This window comes from Vicugna pacos, chromosome 30, assembly GCF_048564905.1.
Source record: "Vicugna pacos chromosome 30, VicPac4, whole genome shotgun sequence".
NCBI lineage: Eukaryota > Metazoa > Chordata > Mammalia > Artiodactyla > Camelidae > Vicugna > Vicugna pacos.
Window position 1 is genome coordinate 37,703,342 of NC_133016.1, and position 17,614 is coordinate 37,720,955.

General features: G+C 43.2%; 1 pseudogene; it reads left to right on the plus strand.

Moving 5' to 3' along the window:
• The first annotated feature begins 7,653 nt into the window (after positions 1 to 7,653).
• On the plus strand, positions 7,654 to 17,394 carry LOC140690339 (actin-related protein 3C-like; annotated as a pseudogene).
• The last annotated feature ends 220 nt before the right edge of the window (positions 17,395 to 17,614 follow it).

Here is a 17,614-nt window from a genome sequence, read left to right on the forward strand (position 1 = left end):
AGCTTTTGTATAATCAACCGAGTGCAAAACATGGTTTTAATTTCCCAAGTTCTAAAGCTTGTTATTCTATAAAGTTCAAGCAAGGTCACAATACCATCTGCGAACACGCAGAATGAAGCAAATAAATGTTACCTATTAATAGTAACCAGTAATTATAGGATAAAATATTTGAAAGAGCATAAGGTATTGTTAAATCCATGAATGAGGAAAAGCCTGATACTATTTTAACGCTGCCAGAACTGCTTAATATCTTAATCACTTAAGCATCAAACTCGGGCCACTTCATTTATTTACTTTTTTTTTAACTACTTCTACATCACAATTGTCTTCCTGCACCTTTGTTTAGCCCAATACTGGTTCACATTTCATTGCAAGTTATGTAACCTTACATTTCAAAGAAAAGAAATATCTCCCTTCACAACAAAGGTACTTCTGCTGGACGAAACACCACATCTCAGTGATTGATGATGCCTTAGCGCCAACAGGCACCGCCTCTCCCACTCACATCCCACATGGACCATAGCAACGGGGTTGCCCCACTGCCCCATCTCTTCCCCAAGGCTGGCCCTATGATTGCTTTCTCAGCCACAGAATCTCATAATCTGCACCAAACTAACAGTTAGTAGTGCTACTGCCTTTCTTCTGCACTGCATCACTAGAAAACCCTAGCTTCCCGTTCATCTGACAGTCATAAATTTGGGTTGGGGTGTGGTTTCTTTAAGCTATGGAACATAGGTGATCAGTGCGTTTTCATGTTCACCATAATTTTTTTAATACAACTTCTTTTTGGACATGTGTGTGTCCCTTTCAAAACAAGCCCACGACAGGATTATAAGCATACAGTGTTTATGCTGCTGGCATTTCTTTTTGCTGCTGCTGCTGCTGCTCACACATTTTAATGAAAGATTGTATTGTGCTCATGTCCTGAGGCTTTAATCAAAGCCACTATTTACAAAATAAATAATCTGGAATCATCCAAAATGTCTCCTAGAAAACAATCTACTTTCCCAAGAGAATCATGGAGGCCGTCTGACTTTGGTCCTCAGTCCCCTTCCTGCACAATCACTGTATTTGGCACATCCTCTGCTTCCTTGCTTCCTGGGTCCACAGAGGATACAGTTCATTTCGTCAGCAAAGACAAATCTCTCTCCTGTCTCTTGATGCTGCCCTAACCTGCCGTCTCCTCTTGCTTCTTCCTACTAGGTACTTTTGCTCTGCAGCTTTGAGATGGTCTGCTCTCACATGCATCGATTTAAATCATTCATGACCCTACTGGCTCCTCCCTCCTCTTTGCATAAGCATGCTTACTTCTTCTGGGTTTAAAAAGAAAAAAAATCCCCCAAATTACTGCTTACAGTTACACCTCAGTTCCCTCGTGTCAGGCATCTGCACGTACAGTGGACTGTCCTCAACACCGTTCTTCCAGCCTTATCTTCTCCCATCTGCTATGGGATGTGACCCTGAGGACCACCAATGTCTATCACACTGGTCCCTCCTAGGTTCACGAATCTCTTCTTCTTACCACCGCCCATCTCCAAGCAAAAGGTGAAGTATTATCATTCTATATTTGATCTTCTAATAATTCTAGCCCTAACCTTTTTAAGCTACAGACTCAGATTTACAACGTCCTTCTGGACACCTCCACCCAAATAACCCAGGTGCTCTCAAAATGATCGTGCTGAAACCAAATTTATCATTTTCCTAAATTAAAAAGAAAATTCTGAACAATCGCTTTTTATTGACAGTACCCCAACTTTCATCACCAAACACCAATACCCAAATCTCCTTTGTCCTTTGCCTCTCCGTTTTCTTTACTGTCCACATCCACAGATACCCCTGCCGTCCTCTGCTCACAGTGGCCACCCCGGGAACAACACACACACTGTACCAAGGCCGACCTCCTGGGGTTGACACTAAGATACAGGTATGTAAGATGCAGCCCCTGGGTCAAACCAAGTGAAGGGTACATGGGAGGGACCTCCCTGTACTGTATTTGGACTTCCTATCAATCTATGATTATTTAAAAATAAAAGGATTTTTTTTTGTTTAAACACATATTCCATGACTCTATAACATTCCTAAAATACCAAACTTCAGGAAGTGAACGATGGAGTGAAGGAAGAGAAGAGAGTCGGTGTAGCTACAATGGGAAGACTGGTGGTGATGCTTACATGGAGCTATACATGTGATAAAACTACATAAAACCCACACATGCACATGCTCACATGCACACACACGTGCAGGTAAAACCAGCGAACTCTGAATGGTTCTGTGCACAGCACCGTGTAGTTTCCTAGTTTCAGTGCTGTGCTGTATCCTGGGTGTGGGATGATTTCACTGGGGGAAACTGAGTGAAGGACACACGGGACCTGCCTCTACATTTCTTGGGGGTGGGGGGCAACATCCGGCAAATCGACAATTATTTCAAACTACACAGTTTAAAACTTCAGAAAAAAGGAAAAACCTAAATTTTAAATGTCCCAGATGGTTTTCCATTGCCTAGTGAATTAAGCACAAACGAACTCCAACCGCACGGTCCTCTCACCATCCCCTGCTCCTCACCCTCTCTGCTTCCCAGCCAACATCTGCTAAACCTTAAAACACAAGCCACACATTTGTGACTCCGACTCTCACAGGGTTCTCCCCACCTCGATCATCTGCCTGACTGCCCTCTCCCTTCCATCCCCAGCTGAGGACATCCTACTCGTCCTCCCCGAAGGTGCACGTCAAACTGTCTCCTCTTCCCTAACAGCTTTTCTGCTTCCAGATGCTGCCCCTCCTCCCGCAGAGTGGCAGGAGGACTTATTCTCCGATGGAAATGGCCACGTCCTGCCTGACAGTGTGGTTGTTTGTTTCAGCTCCTCGTCAGACCCTGTGGTTCTCTGTATTTGTGGCTGGATTACTCATCTTTTTATCTTGCCCAGCATCTGGCTGGTGACCTTGCAGATGGTAGACAACACACATTGGCTGGAGTTTCAACAGGCAAAGTGTTCTGCAAATCTTACATACACACACACACACACACACACGCACGCGCACACACACACACACACACACACCACCTTAGATATGTTGTTAGGTCTTGATCCACTATTCCCTTAGCCGTTGCAGCACCACCAGTTCTCTGGTGTGTCTGACTGTTCTCTAAAGACCACGTCTATATGGGACAGTATATCCAGCTGTGAGGGACAGAGAAAGAAAAGGCTTTATTCCCTGGCAAGAGAGCTGTAAGAGCATTTTAGATTATGCTTAAAAGTCTACCTTTTAGAAATCTCCCAAGGCTGCAAATTATCTCCTACTCAGATGGGAAAAATCATTAGTTCTCTCTCTACTCAAGGTAAGAGCTAAGAAAAAAGACAGATCATGAAAAGGGTATGAAGAAAATCAACTGATATGTAAGTTTTCCTATTCCTGTTCTTGAAAGAATTATTTTAAGTTTTGATGCATCTTTTAGAGTAGTTCACTAACACAGCAACCAAGTAACTATGGTCAATAAAGCAATTTGGAATGTGTCACTGTATTAGAAAGACAACTGCTTACTGCTCAGAGTTATCAACTAACATTCCCATAAATCATTTCACATGTTATATTCTTTTCCTTTCCTTCTAGTGTTATTGAGAGAGAATTGGCAAACAGAACTTGATCAGTTTAAGATGCACAACATAATGATGTGATTTACATACATCATGCAATGATGACCACAATCAGTTTAGTAAATATCCATCATTGCATATAAATAGAAAATAAAATGAAAAATACATTTTTCTTGTTATGAGAACTCTCAGGATTTACTCCCTTAACCACTATCAGATATAACATAGAGCAGCATTAATTATATTTCTCATGTGGTGACTTATTACATCCCTAGTATGTGTTAATCTTACGACTGGAACTTTGTACCTTTGGACCACCTTCAACAATTCCCTCTCTTCCCACTCCCTTCACCTGGTAGCCACAAATCTGATCTTTTTTCCTATGAGTTCATTTGTTTGTTTACTTGTTTCCTTGTGGTATAACTGACCTACAACACTGTGTTAGCTCTGGTTGCACAGTATCGTGATTTGCCATTTGTATACATTATGGAAAGGATGATCTATTCTTAATTCACAGGTTTTCTTTCCATTTTCAGGCCAGCTGCTAAAATTTATATGGAATGACTATACTAAACGTTTAACCTAGAATACAGTTGAATCAATCCTCTTCAGTCTCTAGGACAGTCAGTAATAGAACCATGGAATAAAGGCAACCGCTTCACAGCTGAGGAGCTCAGGCTGGAGATGCTCAGAGCCTGCCCAGGAGCAGCTGGCAGACCAGCGTTACTTAATGCTTCAAACTCAGGTCTGTCTGCCTCTAGGGTAGACACAAATTCTAGTCACCCCCACCCCCAACGAAAGTTCACTTCAAATTTCCAGCTAAGAAAAGACTCTGACAATGGCAAAATTAAATAATGTTAGTAGAGTTACGTTCATCTCTATCTCATATGTGGTTTTGTGTGTATCAGGAAATATACTCAGAAGAGGTGACATACCTCCTACTTGTTCAACCTGTGACAACAAACGTACAGTGTTTCATCCTGTAAGAAAAGGAATCTAATAGAAAATGACTAAACAAAGCAATATGACAGGAGTCATGAACATAGATAATGGTCAAATTCAAGTGACCTTTGGCACGTTGCTTAACCTCTCTGTGCCTCAGTTTCTTCATCTGTAAAGCGGGAAAGCCCTACAACTCATGGGGTTATGGGTGGGAAATATCCGCGCGTCATCTGGCGCACAGTAAACAACCAACACCAGCCATTCTGTTATTTTAATATTGATTACTATTTACATTTTAGAGCAGCACATGGTTCTGAATTACCACTGGCACGATGACCATTGTGGCTGTGAGCGAGGAATACTGAGCTTTCCAGGAAGTAAACAGCTTACAACTTAAGTGGGGTATGTTATTCTCACTTGAAAAAAAACTACTTATATTCACATACACACACTACTTGTTTTATGCTAACTTTCAAATCCGTTATCACCACTCACTGCCACTACTATAGCTTCCTGTCCATTATACTACTCTTAAAAACTCGACAGTCATTTACTACTTAACTCAATATCCATTACTATCATTGCTGCCGTTAGCAGTGGCAGTACACAACTTAGAGATGTGTAAATGTGAAAAGCTGCATGCAAACAGAGTTTTAAAAACACTCATTTTAAACAAAATGCTATACAAATTGGAAGGCATTTTGGTTTCCTTTGAAGAGTGGAAGAAAGGCTATTTTCTATGGATTTCAAGTTTTAAAGAACACTTTTGATATTTGATGCTATTAATTCTGAAGTCAGCTTTATACTGCTTTTAAACAAATATGCGGGCTTCAAACTGTAACCATGAAGTACTATTTGTAAGTAATAGCTAATATTACCATCTTCAAAAAGTAGGTATTAAATTTCACAAAATACTTAAAATCCAACTCATTCACCAAATCAGTAACTAAAATCTTTTCCCAGTTTCTTACAGTTTATTATAAAGTTTTAAGTCACATAATCATATTATTTAAACTGTATGATATTTAAATCAATGAATCAAGAGGACCTGCAGGATTTTTAGCAAAGAACAATGTAATTACACAGCTGAACATTCATCTTTCACAGCCAATGATGTTACACTACAGATACAATGTAATACAATGACAGTGAAATTGTGAATAGTTTTATAAGGTATAATATTAAAAACATTAACAAACAGGAAAGGAAGACATGCTAGCTATAAAATCTAACTGAAGCAGATGGATTGCATTTCAGAGTGCCCTAAAGAGACCTGCTCTTGTGGATCTGCAGTCCACTCAAGGGCTATGGCTGGTATCTATGCAAAGCTTATCAGAACACGCAGAAGCCACGAGGTCTCTCATCCATTAAACCTGCCTTTAGCTGGAATTCCAGCAGAATTAAATAGGATATTATCACTGTGCCATTTTGGTGGCTGAATGTATTACCATTACCTAAATTACCATTTCTGGACTTTTCTGTATAACTTGGTACCAACAAGTACTCTTAAGTTTTCTGATCCATTATGACCCCATGACCTTCAAGATTCTAATATTTGAATAGTTATTAGTTTTACATCAAAGGCTTCCAAAACCTCAGACTCATACTTGAACATTTAAACTCCCTTGGGGAAGGGATGAACTTGTTGCATACGGCTGATATGTGGGCCCCAAAGTCACCTCAGGGAGAAGTGGGGCCTCGGAGCCAGGGACCTGCTAGCAGCCCAGGTCAGATGTCCAGGCCGGGTCTTCCACGTGCTTACATACACATGCCATAAACATCACGCGTGGACCCCCTACCATCCCCCCACACACTCACACTGAGCACTCTGTGGATGCGGTAAAGGTGCAGAGGGGCGGGCCCCCCTCCACCTGCGAGTTGTGCCAGCGCTGGTCTGGGTGTGACCAAAAGCGGGGCCACAGCTGCCACAGTTGGAGCAAGGCTGGGGGTCAGAGGAGGGGGATGGAGACACCAACACAGCCAGCTGTCTGCTCCCCCACAGCAGCTCACCCACTCACACGCGATGGAGTAAGACCAGGTAACTAAAGGGACAGACACACGGACGCGTGCTGCACAAGGTGAACCCAAAAACATTATGAGTGAGAGAAACCAGTCCCCAAAGGCCACATCCTGCACGATGAGGTCCACTGACATGAAATTCCCAGGAGAGGCCAACCTGGAGCACAGGGGACGGCCGACTGCAGTGATGGAATGCTCCGGACTGAGGTGGTGGAGACACAACTTTATGGACATACGAAAAACCGGTCAACTGTGCTCTTTAAATAGGTGGATTGTGTAGGATATGAACTGCATCTTAATAAAAGTGTCAGCGAAGAAAAAAGACGACAACGACGGCGGTAACTACACTGCACTTCGGCTCTCCCAGACCTCTGGGAGCCCTCCCTCCGCCGAGCCGGGAGCCTGCCTCCTCTCCCGGGAAAGAAATATCTCAGTTTAGGCTGGGTGGCGGGCAGCGTCTGGGTGAAGCAGATTCTGTCCCAAGCTTGTCTTTCTCACAGCAGATGGTGGAGGTGTAACTTCTCACCTTGCCACCTGTGCTCTGAGGGGAGGGCCTGTGGAGTGAGGCTTCTGCAGCTGTGCTGCTCAGACTGCTCTGGTTCCAAGCAAGGGCTCTCTGCTTTTGCTCTTCTCTGGAGAACTGGATATTACCTGATATCTGAAGTCACTGGTGTTCTCTTTCCGTGTCCTCACTCATCTGGTCTCAGTGGGGTTGTTATTGCCCTTGGCAGCTCACTGCACGTCTCTTCAGGTTCAAGGTGTTTGGGCTTTCTGTTATCCGAGGTGGAGTTTCTTTTTCTGTAGCTTGTTCTTGTTTTGGGGTGGATTAGTAAGAGCAGAAGTGTTTAGAGAGGCTTTGCTTTCTCAAAGATTTTTAAACCCCATAGCCAAAATATGTTTAATCAATCACTCTGGGTGTACTCTGTCTGTCAAATTAAGGAGTTATGCAGCATCTTAATGAACATGCTTTTAGATTAAGTTTTTGTGGTTCTGATGTAATTACATGAAATTTGGGTGAACACTAAATATAGTGAATGTTTCCTTACAGACAGAACCTCCCCTGAATACACCAGAAAATAGAGAATATCTTACAGAAATTATGTTCAAATTATTTGATATTCCAGGACTTTACATTGCAGTTCAGGTAAGGACAAGTGAATTTCATAATTCCCAAGTGACCTTACTTGTCTAATGTGGAAGAAATGGTGATTCTAGAGGCCTCTGTAAGATTGTGTGGTGTGGTTTCCTTTTCCACGCACTCAAGTGCACATGAAGTCATCCCATTCTGGTTCAAGCTCAAACACTGTACAGAGCAAATTCTGTGATTTATGTTTTTACTGCTGGTGTAAAGTTTGTCCAGCTTTTGTCTGTTTACATTCATTAAAATCTCAGGTATCCTCTGGGAGACAAGATCAAGATGTAGGTGTGGTTCTTTGGCTTCTTTTACTTCTGATCATAAAAAAGAAAATATACTATAGAATATGTTAAAACAAAACAAAACTAAATAAATGCCTTTCAAGGGTTGCCCCTTGTGGAGCTGAGCTCCTGTGGTTCCATGAGTTTGCAGAACTTCCCCTGAAGCTGCTTGTTCTTCGTGGGGGGTTTTGTTGGTTTTAGGTGTAATGTATCTGCCACTCTGTATAAGGGAATTGACTGAAATTTGGGGGACTAAATGATAAAATTGTTTTCCAAAATGTTTCCTGCATATTCTATTCCCTTACTTGTAGGAAAAAAGAGGAGGAGCTGCATAAATGATTACCTTGGAAGATTCCACATGCCGTGTCCTCTGTGTGGTGATTCTCAGTACACAGTGATGTCTTAAAGGCTCTGAAAATGCCTGCATTAGAAAACTCTGTTTATTCCACCACTTCCAAATTTAACCAGAAATATTCCCCCACACCTAAGCTGTTTCTGTTCCATGGACTAGGATACAATTTAGGAAACAGTGGCCCAGTGGTTCTCAAAGTGGTCTATGCAGCAAGGTCTCCTCAAAAGTGTTTTTTTTTTTCAAAATACACATTCTCAGAATTTATATCAGACCACGGGTTTCCAGCCTCAGAATTTTGGATCAGGCAGTCCTGTGGGGAGGGCCGGGTATTGAGCTGTGTGTTGTGGGATGTCTAGCAGCATCTCAGGTCTTGACCCACCAGGGGAAGCACCACCACCAGCCTCCCCTCCCCCAAGTGTGACAGTGAGAAATGGCACCAGATGTTGCCAGGTGCTCCTTGGGGGCAAAATTGCCCCTGGTTTAGAACCACCATCCTGGTTCTGCCATATGAGTATTTCTGGATGCCAGGTCCAGTATTTTGTCTTTCTAAAGTCTCCACAAGTAGTCTTATTGCAATCCATCTGTGGACCCACGCTGGGAACCAGTGGATTAGAAATTAATACCTCCTGATTCCACAGTAAAATTCCTTTCTATCTGGCTTTCCTCTGCAAAGCGTTGGTTTATCTTACTGAGTTGACTCCTCCAGATTAAGTGCACAAAACTTACATGTTAGTTGTCCACTTTGGAATTTGGATTTGGAAGGAAGATAGAAGGTAGGGAAGGGAAAGGTCATTCAGACTCAGTAAGAAAGAAAGGGCTTATTGCTCAAACCTGAAGATAGGCTGGTGGAACATTTGAGAAAGTCCCCATGCTGATGGTCTCTGTGGTATTTGTGAAGGCACTGCTGGCCTTAGCTGTGTACTGGACATCATGACAAGTTGGTGAACACACATTAACAGGAATCATCATTGACAGCAGAGATGGGGTCACTCACAATATCCCAGTGGTCAGCAGGGCACCGAGTTCTACACTGTCTGTGGGCCTAACCTGATTTGAGGTGAAGGAAACAGTGAAAAAACAATACCCTTCTGTTAATTAAAGCACCAATTTTGAAGACATACTTGTACTTAGCAAAGGTAACAAGAGCTTTTTAATCCAGGTGTGTGAGAAAATGGAAGATGCTTAGTGTCTGTGGCACTGGCAGTTGGAAATTTGCAGTAACAGATTTGTGCAGTCGGTTGTCAGCAGTCGTCTGATGTCCCTGGGCTCTGCTTGGCCCTGGTGTCACTTTGCCAGGAGGGTCTTCCTGGCTTTCATTCTGAACTGTCATTTGGATATCAGTGGGTGTGGTGCATGACCATTTGGAGGGTGATTCTGTGTTCTCTGACAAGATCAGGCTGGAGAGGACTTGCTTCTTGTTTTTTAAAAATTATTAAGAGCCAAGAAGGAGAGATTATTCACCTTGACTTGCAGGATGCTCTGCAATGTCATTTTTTCATTTTAATTTTCAAAATATTACAGAAGTGATTTCTAATTCAGGCTTCAAGAGACTATACACACACACACACACACACACACACACACACACACACACACATATATATATATATATTATATATATATATATATAGTACAATGGTTTAGTTAAATGAATTATTTAAAGGTTTTTTTTTTAATTAATTGAAGCTATCTGGAGGGGATTACATCGGGAAGTCAGACCTGCCTTTCCTCCTCCAGGTCCCTTCTTGGAGGCAACCCCTGATACTGATGTTTGTTATTTTGTGTATTACAAGTATCTTTTGTGCAAATATAGTTCTGTGTGTATATGTGCTAAGCTCCTTTTAAAAATGCAATAAATGGATCACGATGCTATACACTGGAAACTAACATAACTTTGCAAATCAACTAAGAGTTAAATTTAAAAAATGAAAACTAGGTTTTTTTTAAATCAATTCACTTATTTCAGTTAAAAAATAGTCACTGTTTTATTTCAGGATGTTGCAGAGATGATGTACTAATATGCTGGTGCTTTAATACCTCAGAGTTCAGAAATCACTGCAGGGGGAAGCTGATGTGTCTACAGTCAGGAGGAAAAAGCCAAATCCTTCCCCTCTGTCCTTGCACCCTGCCAGTGTCCCCTTTGCCCTGGGGTGAGGAGAGGCAGGAGTCCTGCAGAGCATGATCTCTGCTCGCAGCCCTTCAGCCAGCCTCAGGGTGTGAGGCGTTTTGGTGCCACTTTCTGTGTGGCCCTGCCTGTCTCTTCTCTGAGGTCACATCCTCAGAGGTCAGTGCAGGCTGAGGTCAGGGCCTGTGCCTGTGGGCCTGCTTCCTGGCCTCCCTTGTGCATCTGAAACAAGTTTCACACTACGTGCAGGCCCACAGAGAAAGTTGTTGTTCAAATTTTTCTGTTTCTTAGTGCAGTTTTTTTCCCCTAATTATAAAAATTACATTTACTGTACAAAATTTAGATAAAATGGAGAAATGTAAAGAAGAAAATAGAGTGACCCACAAACCTACCCAGAGGACTGTGCCACACTTTTTTGGTATAATCTACTGAGCTCTTTTTCTTAGAAACACGATACATGTTTTAAGTACAGTTGGGATACCCTCCATCTGATTTCCTGTTCTAATTGTACAATGTGCTCCTCACGTTCTATTTTGCATATTGATTTATCCCTGATGTATCTTTATTGTTAAGTACTCTGTGGAAAAATATTTAGAAACTACCTAACAGCCCATCATGTTGGTATAGCACAATTCACTTACTTGTTTTCCTACCATTGGCTGTGGGTTGTTTTAATATATTTAATCTGTGATGAAGCTGATACTTACTCAACATGGGTTGAATTAACTTTAGAAAATGTTATATGTAATATATTGAGTATAGAAATTGTGAATAGTTTCTGTTTGTGAGAGCTACTGTTCTTATGATTTTAAGTTTTTGATTTTAATAATGTGTACATAACTTTTATATTGTTCTTAAATATTCTACAATTGGCTTGGGCTCCAGAGAAACGCTACACACTCTTTCACTTCTAGAAGTTGGGCACCTCAGAAGACATAAGAGGAATTCAGTCACCTTTTCTTGCAACTTCACTGGTAACTGTCTGTGCTTGTACTCGGTGGAACTGATACATCTGTCAGATGGATGAGGATTTGCTCCAGCTTTCTGTCTCCATGAGTGTGTGACAAGCAGCCAGTGCCATCAGGGAGCTCAGAGTGCCTCCTCTACCTGGTGCAGGTGGGGATTGTCAACTCTGCCCGGCTGCTATCACCAGCATGAGCTGGACCTTCCCAGCCTGTGGCCTGCATGTTGAGTGAAACCCTAGGGGGCTGGTGAGGCCCTGGGGCCACACAGCAGCTCCTGGCCCTGCCCTTCTGGTGATGGCTGGCAGCCTGGTCACTGGCCCGGGAGGGCAGCTGGGTTAGCAGATCCCAACTCCCCTCAGCATGGATCTCACGTAGCATAGGGTTGAGGGGAACCTGCCAGACTGTTCCTTCCTACCAAGTGCAGCCCTTACTAGAGTGAGCAGGTCAATTACTGAGTCCTTAATGCATGCCTAAACCATGCTGTGTGCTTGACCTGCTGCCTGTCACTGGGTCTCTTCTGTGCACCCACTCGCCCCATATGATGGGTGAAGGTGCCAAGGCTGAAACATATGTGTTAACAGGTGTGGCCATGGTTACTCTGCCCACAGATGTGGAACCAGGATCTGAGTTCAGGTTGTCACACTCTAAGTCCCACATGTTAACCAGGTTGTTGACTTTAAAATGCAAGCCAATTTGTAGTTGGTTTAAAAATTAATACTTAAACAGCAAAAGAAAAAATGTGACAATCAATATATATATGTTCATGTATAATAGAAAAATTGCGCTCTACACTGGAATTTGACACAATATTGTAAAATGCCTATAACTCAACAAAAGTGTTTAAAAAATTAATAGTTAAAACTTTTTCCTTTTTGATAGAGGAACAAAATAATATGACCCATTGTTCAGACAGACAGCAGCATTTTAGAAATTAACTACCTTCTGTGGTTTTGTCTTCACATTCCTAATGGAAAGGCCACTTTGGTTGCTTACAGAGCATCTCAGGTTCTCCTAACGGAATTGCATGTGTGGTCATTTTATCCCCCTTCCCCAGTCCTGAGCTTTGCACAGAGTGGGGATTCATTAAATGCTTGCATTGCCAGGGCAGGTGGGGGCAGAACTCTTACTTAGAGTCCAGGGAGGGCTTCCCTCCTGGAGTTGCTCACATGGTGATTTGCCTCTCTGTCTCCCCAGGTGGAAGGGTAGGTACTAGGAAGATGCATCAAACACATCCCTGTTGCAGGTAGAGATATTATGTATTTCATTCAACAGCTGCCAAGGGAGAGGGAGGTGGGAATCCCTCCTGAGCAACCACTGGAGACTGCAAAGGCCATTAAGGTAAAAACAGTTGGGAAATTGGCCGATTCGGGGGTGAGAGAGAAATGGTTGTTTGCACACTTCCCCTTGTGGCTGCCACCCCTGCTCCACCGTGCCTTCCCTCCCCTCCCCATGAATGTGGGTCTCCATCTGTTTACCACTTGAATTAAGGGGTTGAAATCTTAGCCTCTTCTCTGAACATGGATGCTTGTGGAGGTTCCAGCTGTAAATGAGAGCAGCTTGATAACTGGTATTGAGCATCCTGTGTACTACGATGTCATTTAATTGGAGCCTGATTTGACAGAACCTTCAATTAGCCAATGTGTCTCGCACCTCTCCCTCCAGGCTTCATTTCCCGAGTAAGGAGCAGACAGCAGCAGCAGTGACTGTGAGGAATCCTGTGCACTCAGACAGAATTCAAACTCATTTACATTTCTTGCTGTGTGTGGTTCTGTACCCTGAAAATTACCATTCAGAGTGATGCTGTTCTAGGGTGAATCATTGAACAGAGTCCTCCTGTGATTTCTAGACTCCGTTGCCATGCTGGAGGAGTTACAGGAAGCTCTAAAATTAAATCAGTAAGATTCGGAGGAAAATGGCTCATTTGTCCTTATTTAAAATATCCATTTGACTGATCCATCAGTTTGGTCTTTGTGTCTCTCTGTAGGTAGCAGTTGACAGACCCCTTTCAAAGCATCTTTCTTTTCAGGTTGCAAAATCAGGACAAATTACTGTTTTGTTTTTGTTTTTGTTTTAGTCAAAATGAAGAGATTTTTAGTAATACAAGGATAATTATTATGTAAAGAGCAAAGATTTTGTTTTTGGAGAAGAATTTAAGCATGGAGGTGACATGTGGCCTTGAACACAGAGTTTGTGAGATACAGGAGGGTTTAAGGGAGGTTAGCCTCCCCTCTTTCCTCCCACCTTTGCACCCAGTAACAGGCTAGTTGAAGGAAATTTAGTGTCTGGGAGGACTCCTACATTTTGCACGACACTCTTGGTGGATGGAGAGGTATTTTTAGGACAGGGTGCACTGGTGTGGGTCAGGGCTCCTGTGAGTCGGGTGGCTGGGTGCCCGGGTGTGCCCAGGACTAGAGTTTCCAGGGCTGGGGCACCTCAGAGGTTGGGTGTGTGGTCCTGGGCAGCCCATGGGAGTCAATCCTTTCCCCCTGGGGGAAGGTTTACAGAAGTAGCATAAGACTTTCCTTTTTTAGATTAAAATGTTTCCTAGAACTTCCCCTAGTCCTTTCCTTGCCTTTCTTCAAGGAAATAAATTTGGATATTTGACCCAAGTTCCCTTGCCACTCCACTCCTGTCACCAAAATGCCTCAGAGCCTCTGGCTCCTGACTGTCGTGGTGGCCATGCAGGTAAGTGGGGCCCTGAGTGTGCTGACTGTGACAGAGGCTGCTCTCCTAGTCCTTGTGGTGGGCTTTACCTTCCTCACTGGCTCTCTGGTGTCCATCTCTGACCCTGAACCAGGGCTGACCCATTTGGGCAGTGACAATGTATCACTCAGCCATGAAGTTTGGAAGTGGAAGAGCTCCTTGTGTTCCCTGCAGGTCAGCTGCCCCAACCCTGCTGTCAGTTAGTTCTTGCCCCTCTTCTTTCTGTGGGAGTGGGTCAGAGTTACCCTGTGTCTTGTTGCCCCTGTGGGCAGAAGGGGGCCTGTGGATTCATGGGTCCTGTTGGTGAGGGCAGTGGTGGTCCAGGTCTTGGGGCTGACACACTGCACACCATCAACTCTATGGAGGCACTTCCTGCCTTCAGTTAAGCCTTTGAGATACTATGAGACATTGACCTGTTGTCTTAGGACAACTTACTGTTTCTGCCCTCAGCCTGGTAGATTTGAAGTTGTATGGACTGACCCACTCACTCAGTTATCAGTGAGCACAGGGGTGTGTAGCAAGTCTGGCCCATCAGTCTTACAGTTGTGCAGAGTATACCAAGGATGGTATTAGGTTTCGTTTCAGGGATTCTAAGAAATTTTCCACTTAATATCATGAAAATGCCTTCAGAGGTCCTCCTGAGCACCAGCTTTGGGCCTGATACAGTGCAGGCATTGAACAAAGCCCATCTGGCCCACAGGATGCTGACTTTCAGAATCCGGTACCCAGGGGCCACCTGCTGTTCTTGTGAGGTTAGCTCTAAGGACAGATGATCAACCCAGAGGCCCCAAGTCAGGCATCACCAGCTGAGGAAACACTTTTCACAGCACAGGCTGGAGCTGGCACTGAGCATGTTGTCATGCCCCAATGTGTGGCAGCTCCATCCTGCCAAAGTCAGGCTTTTCTTTGGTTCATGGTCCCAGCACCTTATAAAGTGCTGTATCATTTACTTATTTATCACTGTCACTTGTTACTTTGACTCTCAGCCAGTGTATGGGCCAGTGGGCAGGAGTCTGTGTGTGTTTTATTTACTTGTGCAGCCCATCTGCCTAGGAACTCACTAATTCTCTGTCGTGGAGCCACTGAGTGTGCTGTGTCAGGCCGCAAAGCAGGTTAACCACCTGCTGATCGGCTGTGGTGAGCACAGGGCCAGATCTGCTGCCTTCAGATCTGGGTTGGGTTGCGATGTGGGTCTTCTAGTCCCAGTGGGTGGCAGCGAGTGCCTGGGCAGGTGCCACATAGGGGCATACAAGGAGTAAGAAGAGAGGAGATGGATACGAGGGACTTGGTAGGCACTATCAGATATCATCTCAGATAGTAGGCAGCAACATGTGACAGAGTGAGGCTGGGACTAACAGCAGAGCTGGAAAGAAAGCAGAGTATGTGGCCAGAGTATAGCTGTTAGACATCACTGAGCCCAGTAAGTGTCCCTTGGAGCTGTGGCCGTGGGAAGGACTGATGTTGGGGGTTTGTGGTGCTGGTGTTACTGGGTGTTTGCTGGAGGGCAGACTGGGTGGTGGCTAATGCCTGGTGACATCTCTGTGTGTGTGTCTGCAGGAGAAGTACTGTCACATTTGCCCCAATATAGTCAAGGAGTTTGCCAAGTACGAGGTAGATCCGCGGAAGTGGATCAAACAGCACACAGGGAACAATGCCATCAGCCAAAAGAAGTTCATTATCGATGTTGGCTAGGAAAGGTTCCCAGGCCCTGAAATTTTCTTTCACCCAGAGGTAAGACATTTGCTTTCTGAATGTGCAGAGAATGACGTGTGTGGAGCAATGCTGCCACCTCGTGTGTGTAAGAGTGGCTCCCCGTGGGGCTCCCGAGTGAGGTGGCCACCTTCCAGGGAGGATCTTGGGAGTGTAGGCTGCAGCCTCAGTGGCTGCTCTGGCTCCTGCGTGGTCCACCCATTTGACTGGGTGTATCAGCGTGCTCCTCGTTGGCTCTGGCTATCTGTTAAACAGTTAATGGTTGGTTAAACCAAGAGCAGTTAGGAAGAAGCTTTAAGAGCAATAGAAGAAAATAGATTTGAAATTCATCTCGTGCTAATATGAAAACTAGTTAATCTCGAGGACTGATTGTAATTTGCCTCTGTATTTGAGTATGATAGCGTACATATAACCTTCCCATCACTCATGATGATCTGTCCTCATTCCAACTTTTAATCCAGGACAGCTGGTTCTGCTGTGTTCTCTGCTGAAAGTTAAAGCTTCTGTCTGTGGACAGCCTTGGAAAGAAGAATTAGAGATATCGTCAATTTAATGAGTAGTCACAAAGAATGATTACTACATTTGCAAAAGCAGTAACTAAGAGGCAATATTTTAAGGTTTAAGTAAATTGGATTTTATTTGTATTTTGGTATAATTTTCTGCTTCATTCAGTTTACATTTAATAGGTAAATACAAACCACTGCCTGTTCTTCAATGTGTATGACTGTTTGTTCAGGGAAATGGCACACAATGTATGTCTGACTGTACGTGATATCATGGTACTCATTCGCTTGTGATAGTCTTCAGTTAAGATAGAAATAAACCAACAACGTCCAGTGAAGAGCTACATGGTGCCTTTTTCCCTCGAGCAACACTTTCCATGATTTTTAAAGCATATTTCAGAATTTTGTAACTGAATTACTTATACTTTAGCTTATTTCACTTGTGGAATTGAATGTAAGATTTTTTACTCAATAACATGATTGTTACCATATTGATTGTTTCACTTAGAAGCCACCACCATTCCCCCTTCCCAGTCTTCTAGCTCAGATTTACAGCATGAGTCACTGACTAGGTTTTTTCTTATATCCTGGCTAACTTTTTCATAACATTAGTGTCTATACATCACATGATCATTACCTACTCACAATATTTTTCATTATACATCACATACACTGAGCACATGCTTTTTACAATCTCATATAAAGTGTGAGTCACTGTGTATTCTAATTCAGGGCTGGTCTGTCTTTGTTACTGTTTGATTTTTTCCCTCTCTAAACACACACTTCATCTCTTGAGGAGGCATGTCACCATCACTCCATGCATAGAATCACTTGGATTAATTTGACACATTCATTCCAATGTGACAGTTTTAAAGGCATAGTGAATTCTATATTTGTTAAAGTTACTTTTTTAAAAAGTTGTTGAGAGAAATGTGTAATGTTTCTTTTATATCTGTATAAAATTCAGTTTGCCAACCCAGATTTTATTGAATCCATCTCAAATGTTGTTGACAAAGTAATACAGAACTGTCCCATCGATGTCCAGCTTCTCCTGTGTAAGGTATAAGCTGCTTGGGTAACATGCTTGGATTTCATTCTGGAATTAAAGGCCCAGCGTTATGAGAATAGTAGACTCTTACCATCAGTCTGCAGACAGTCCTATTTGACTTCTGTTTTATAGGATTTGTTAACGGCCAGATTCCTGATAAAATATTTTTCTTGGAGTGATGATGACTGAAATGCTTGGCAATATGACTCCGTTAGCCAGAAGTATTTGATTTAAATAT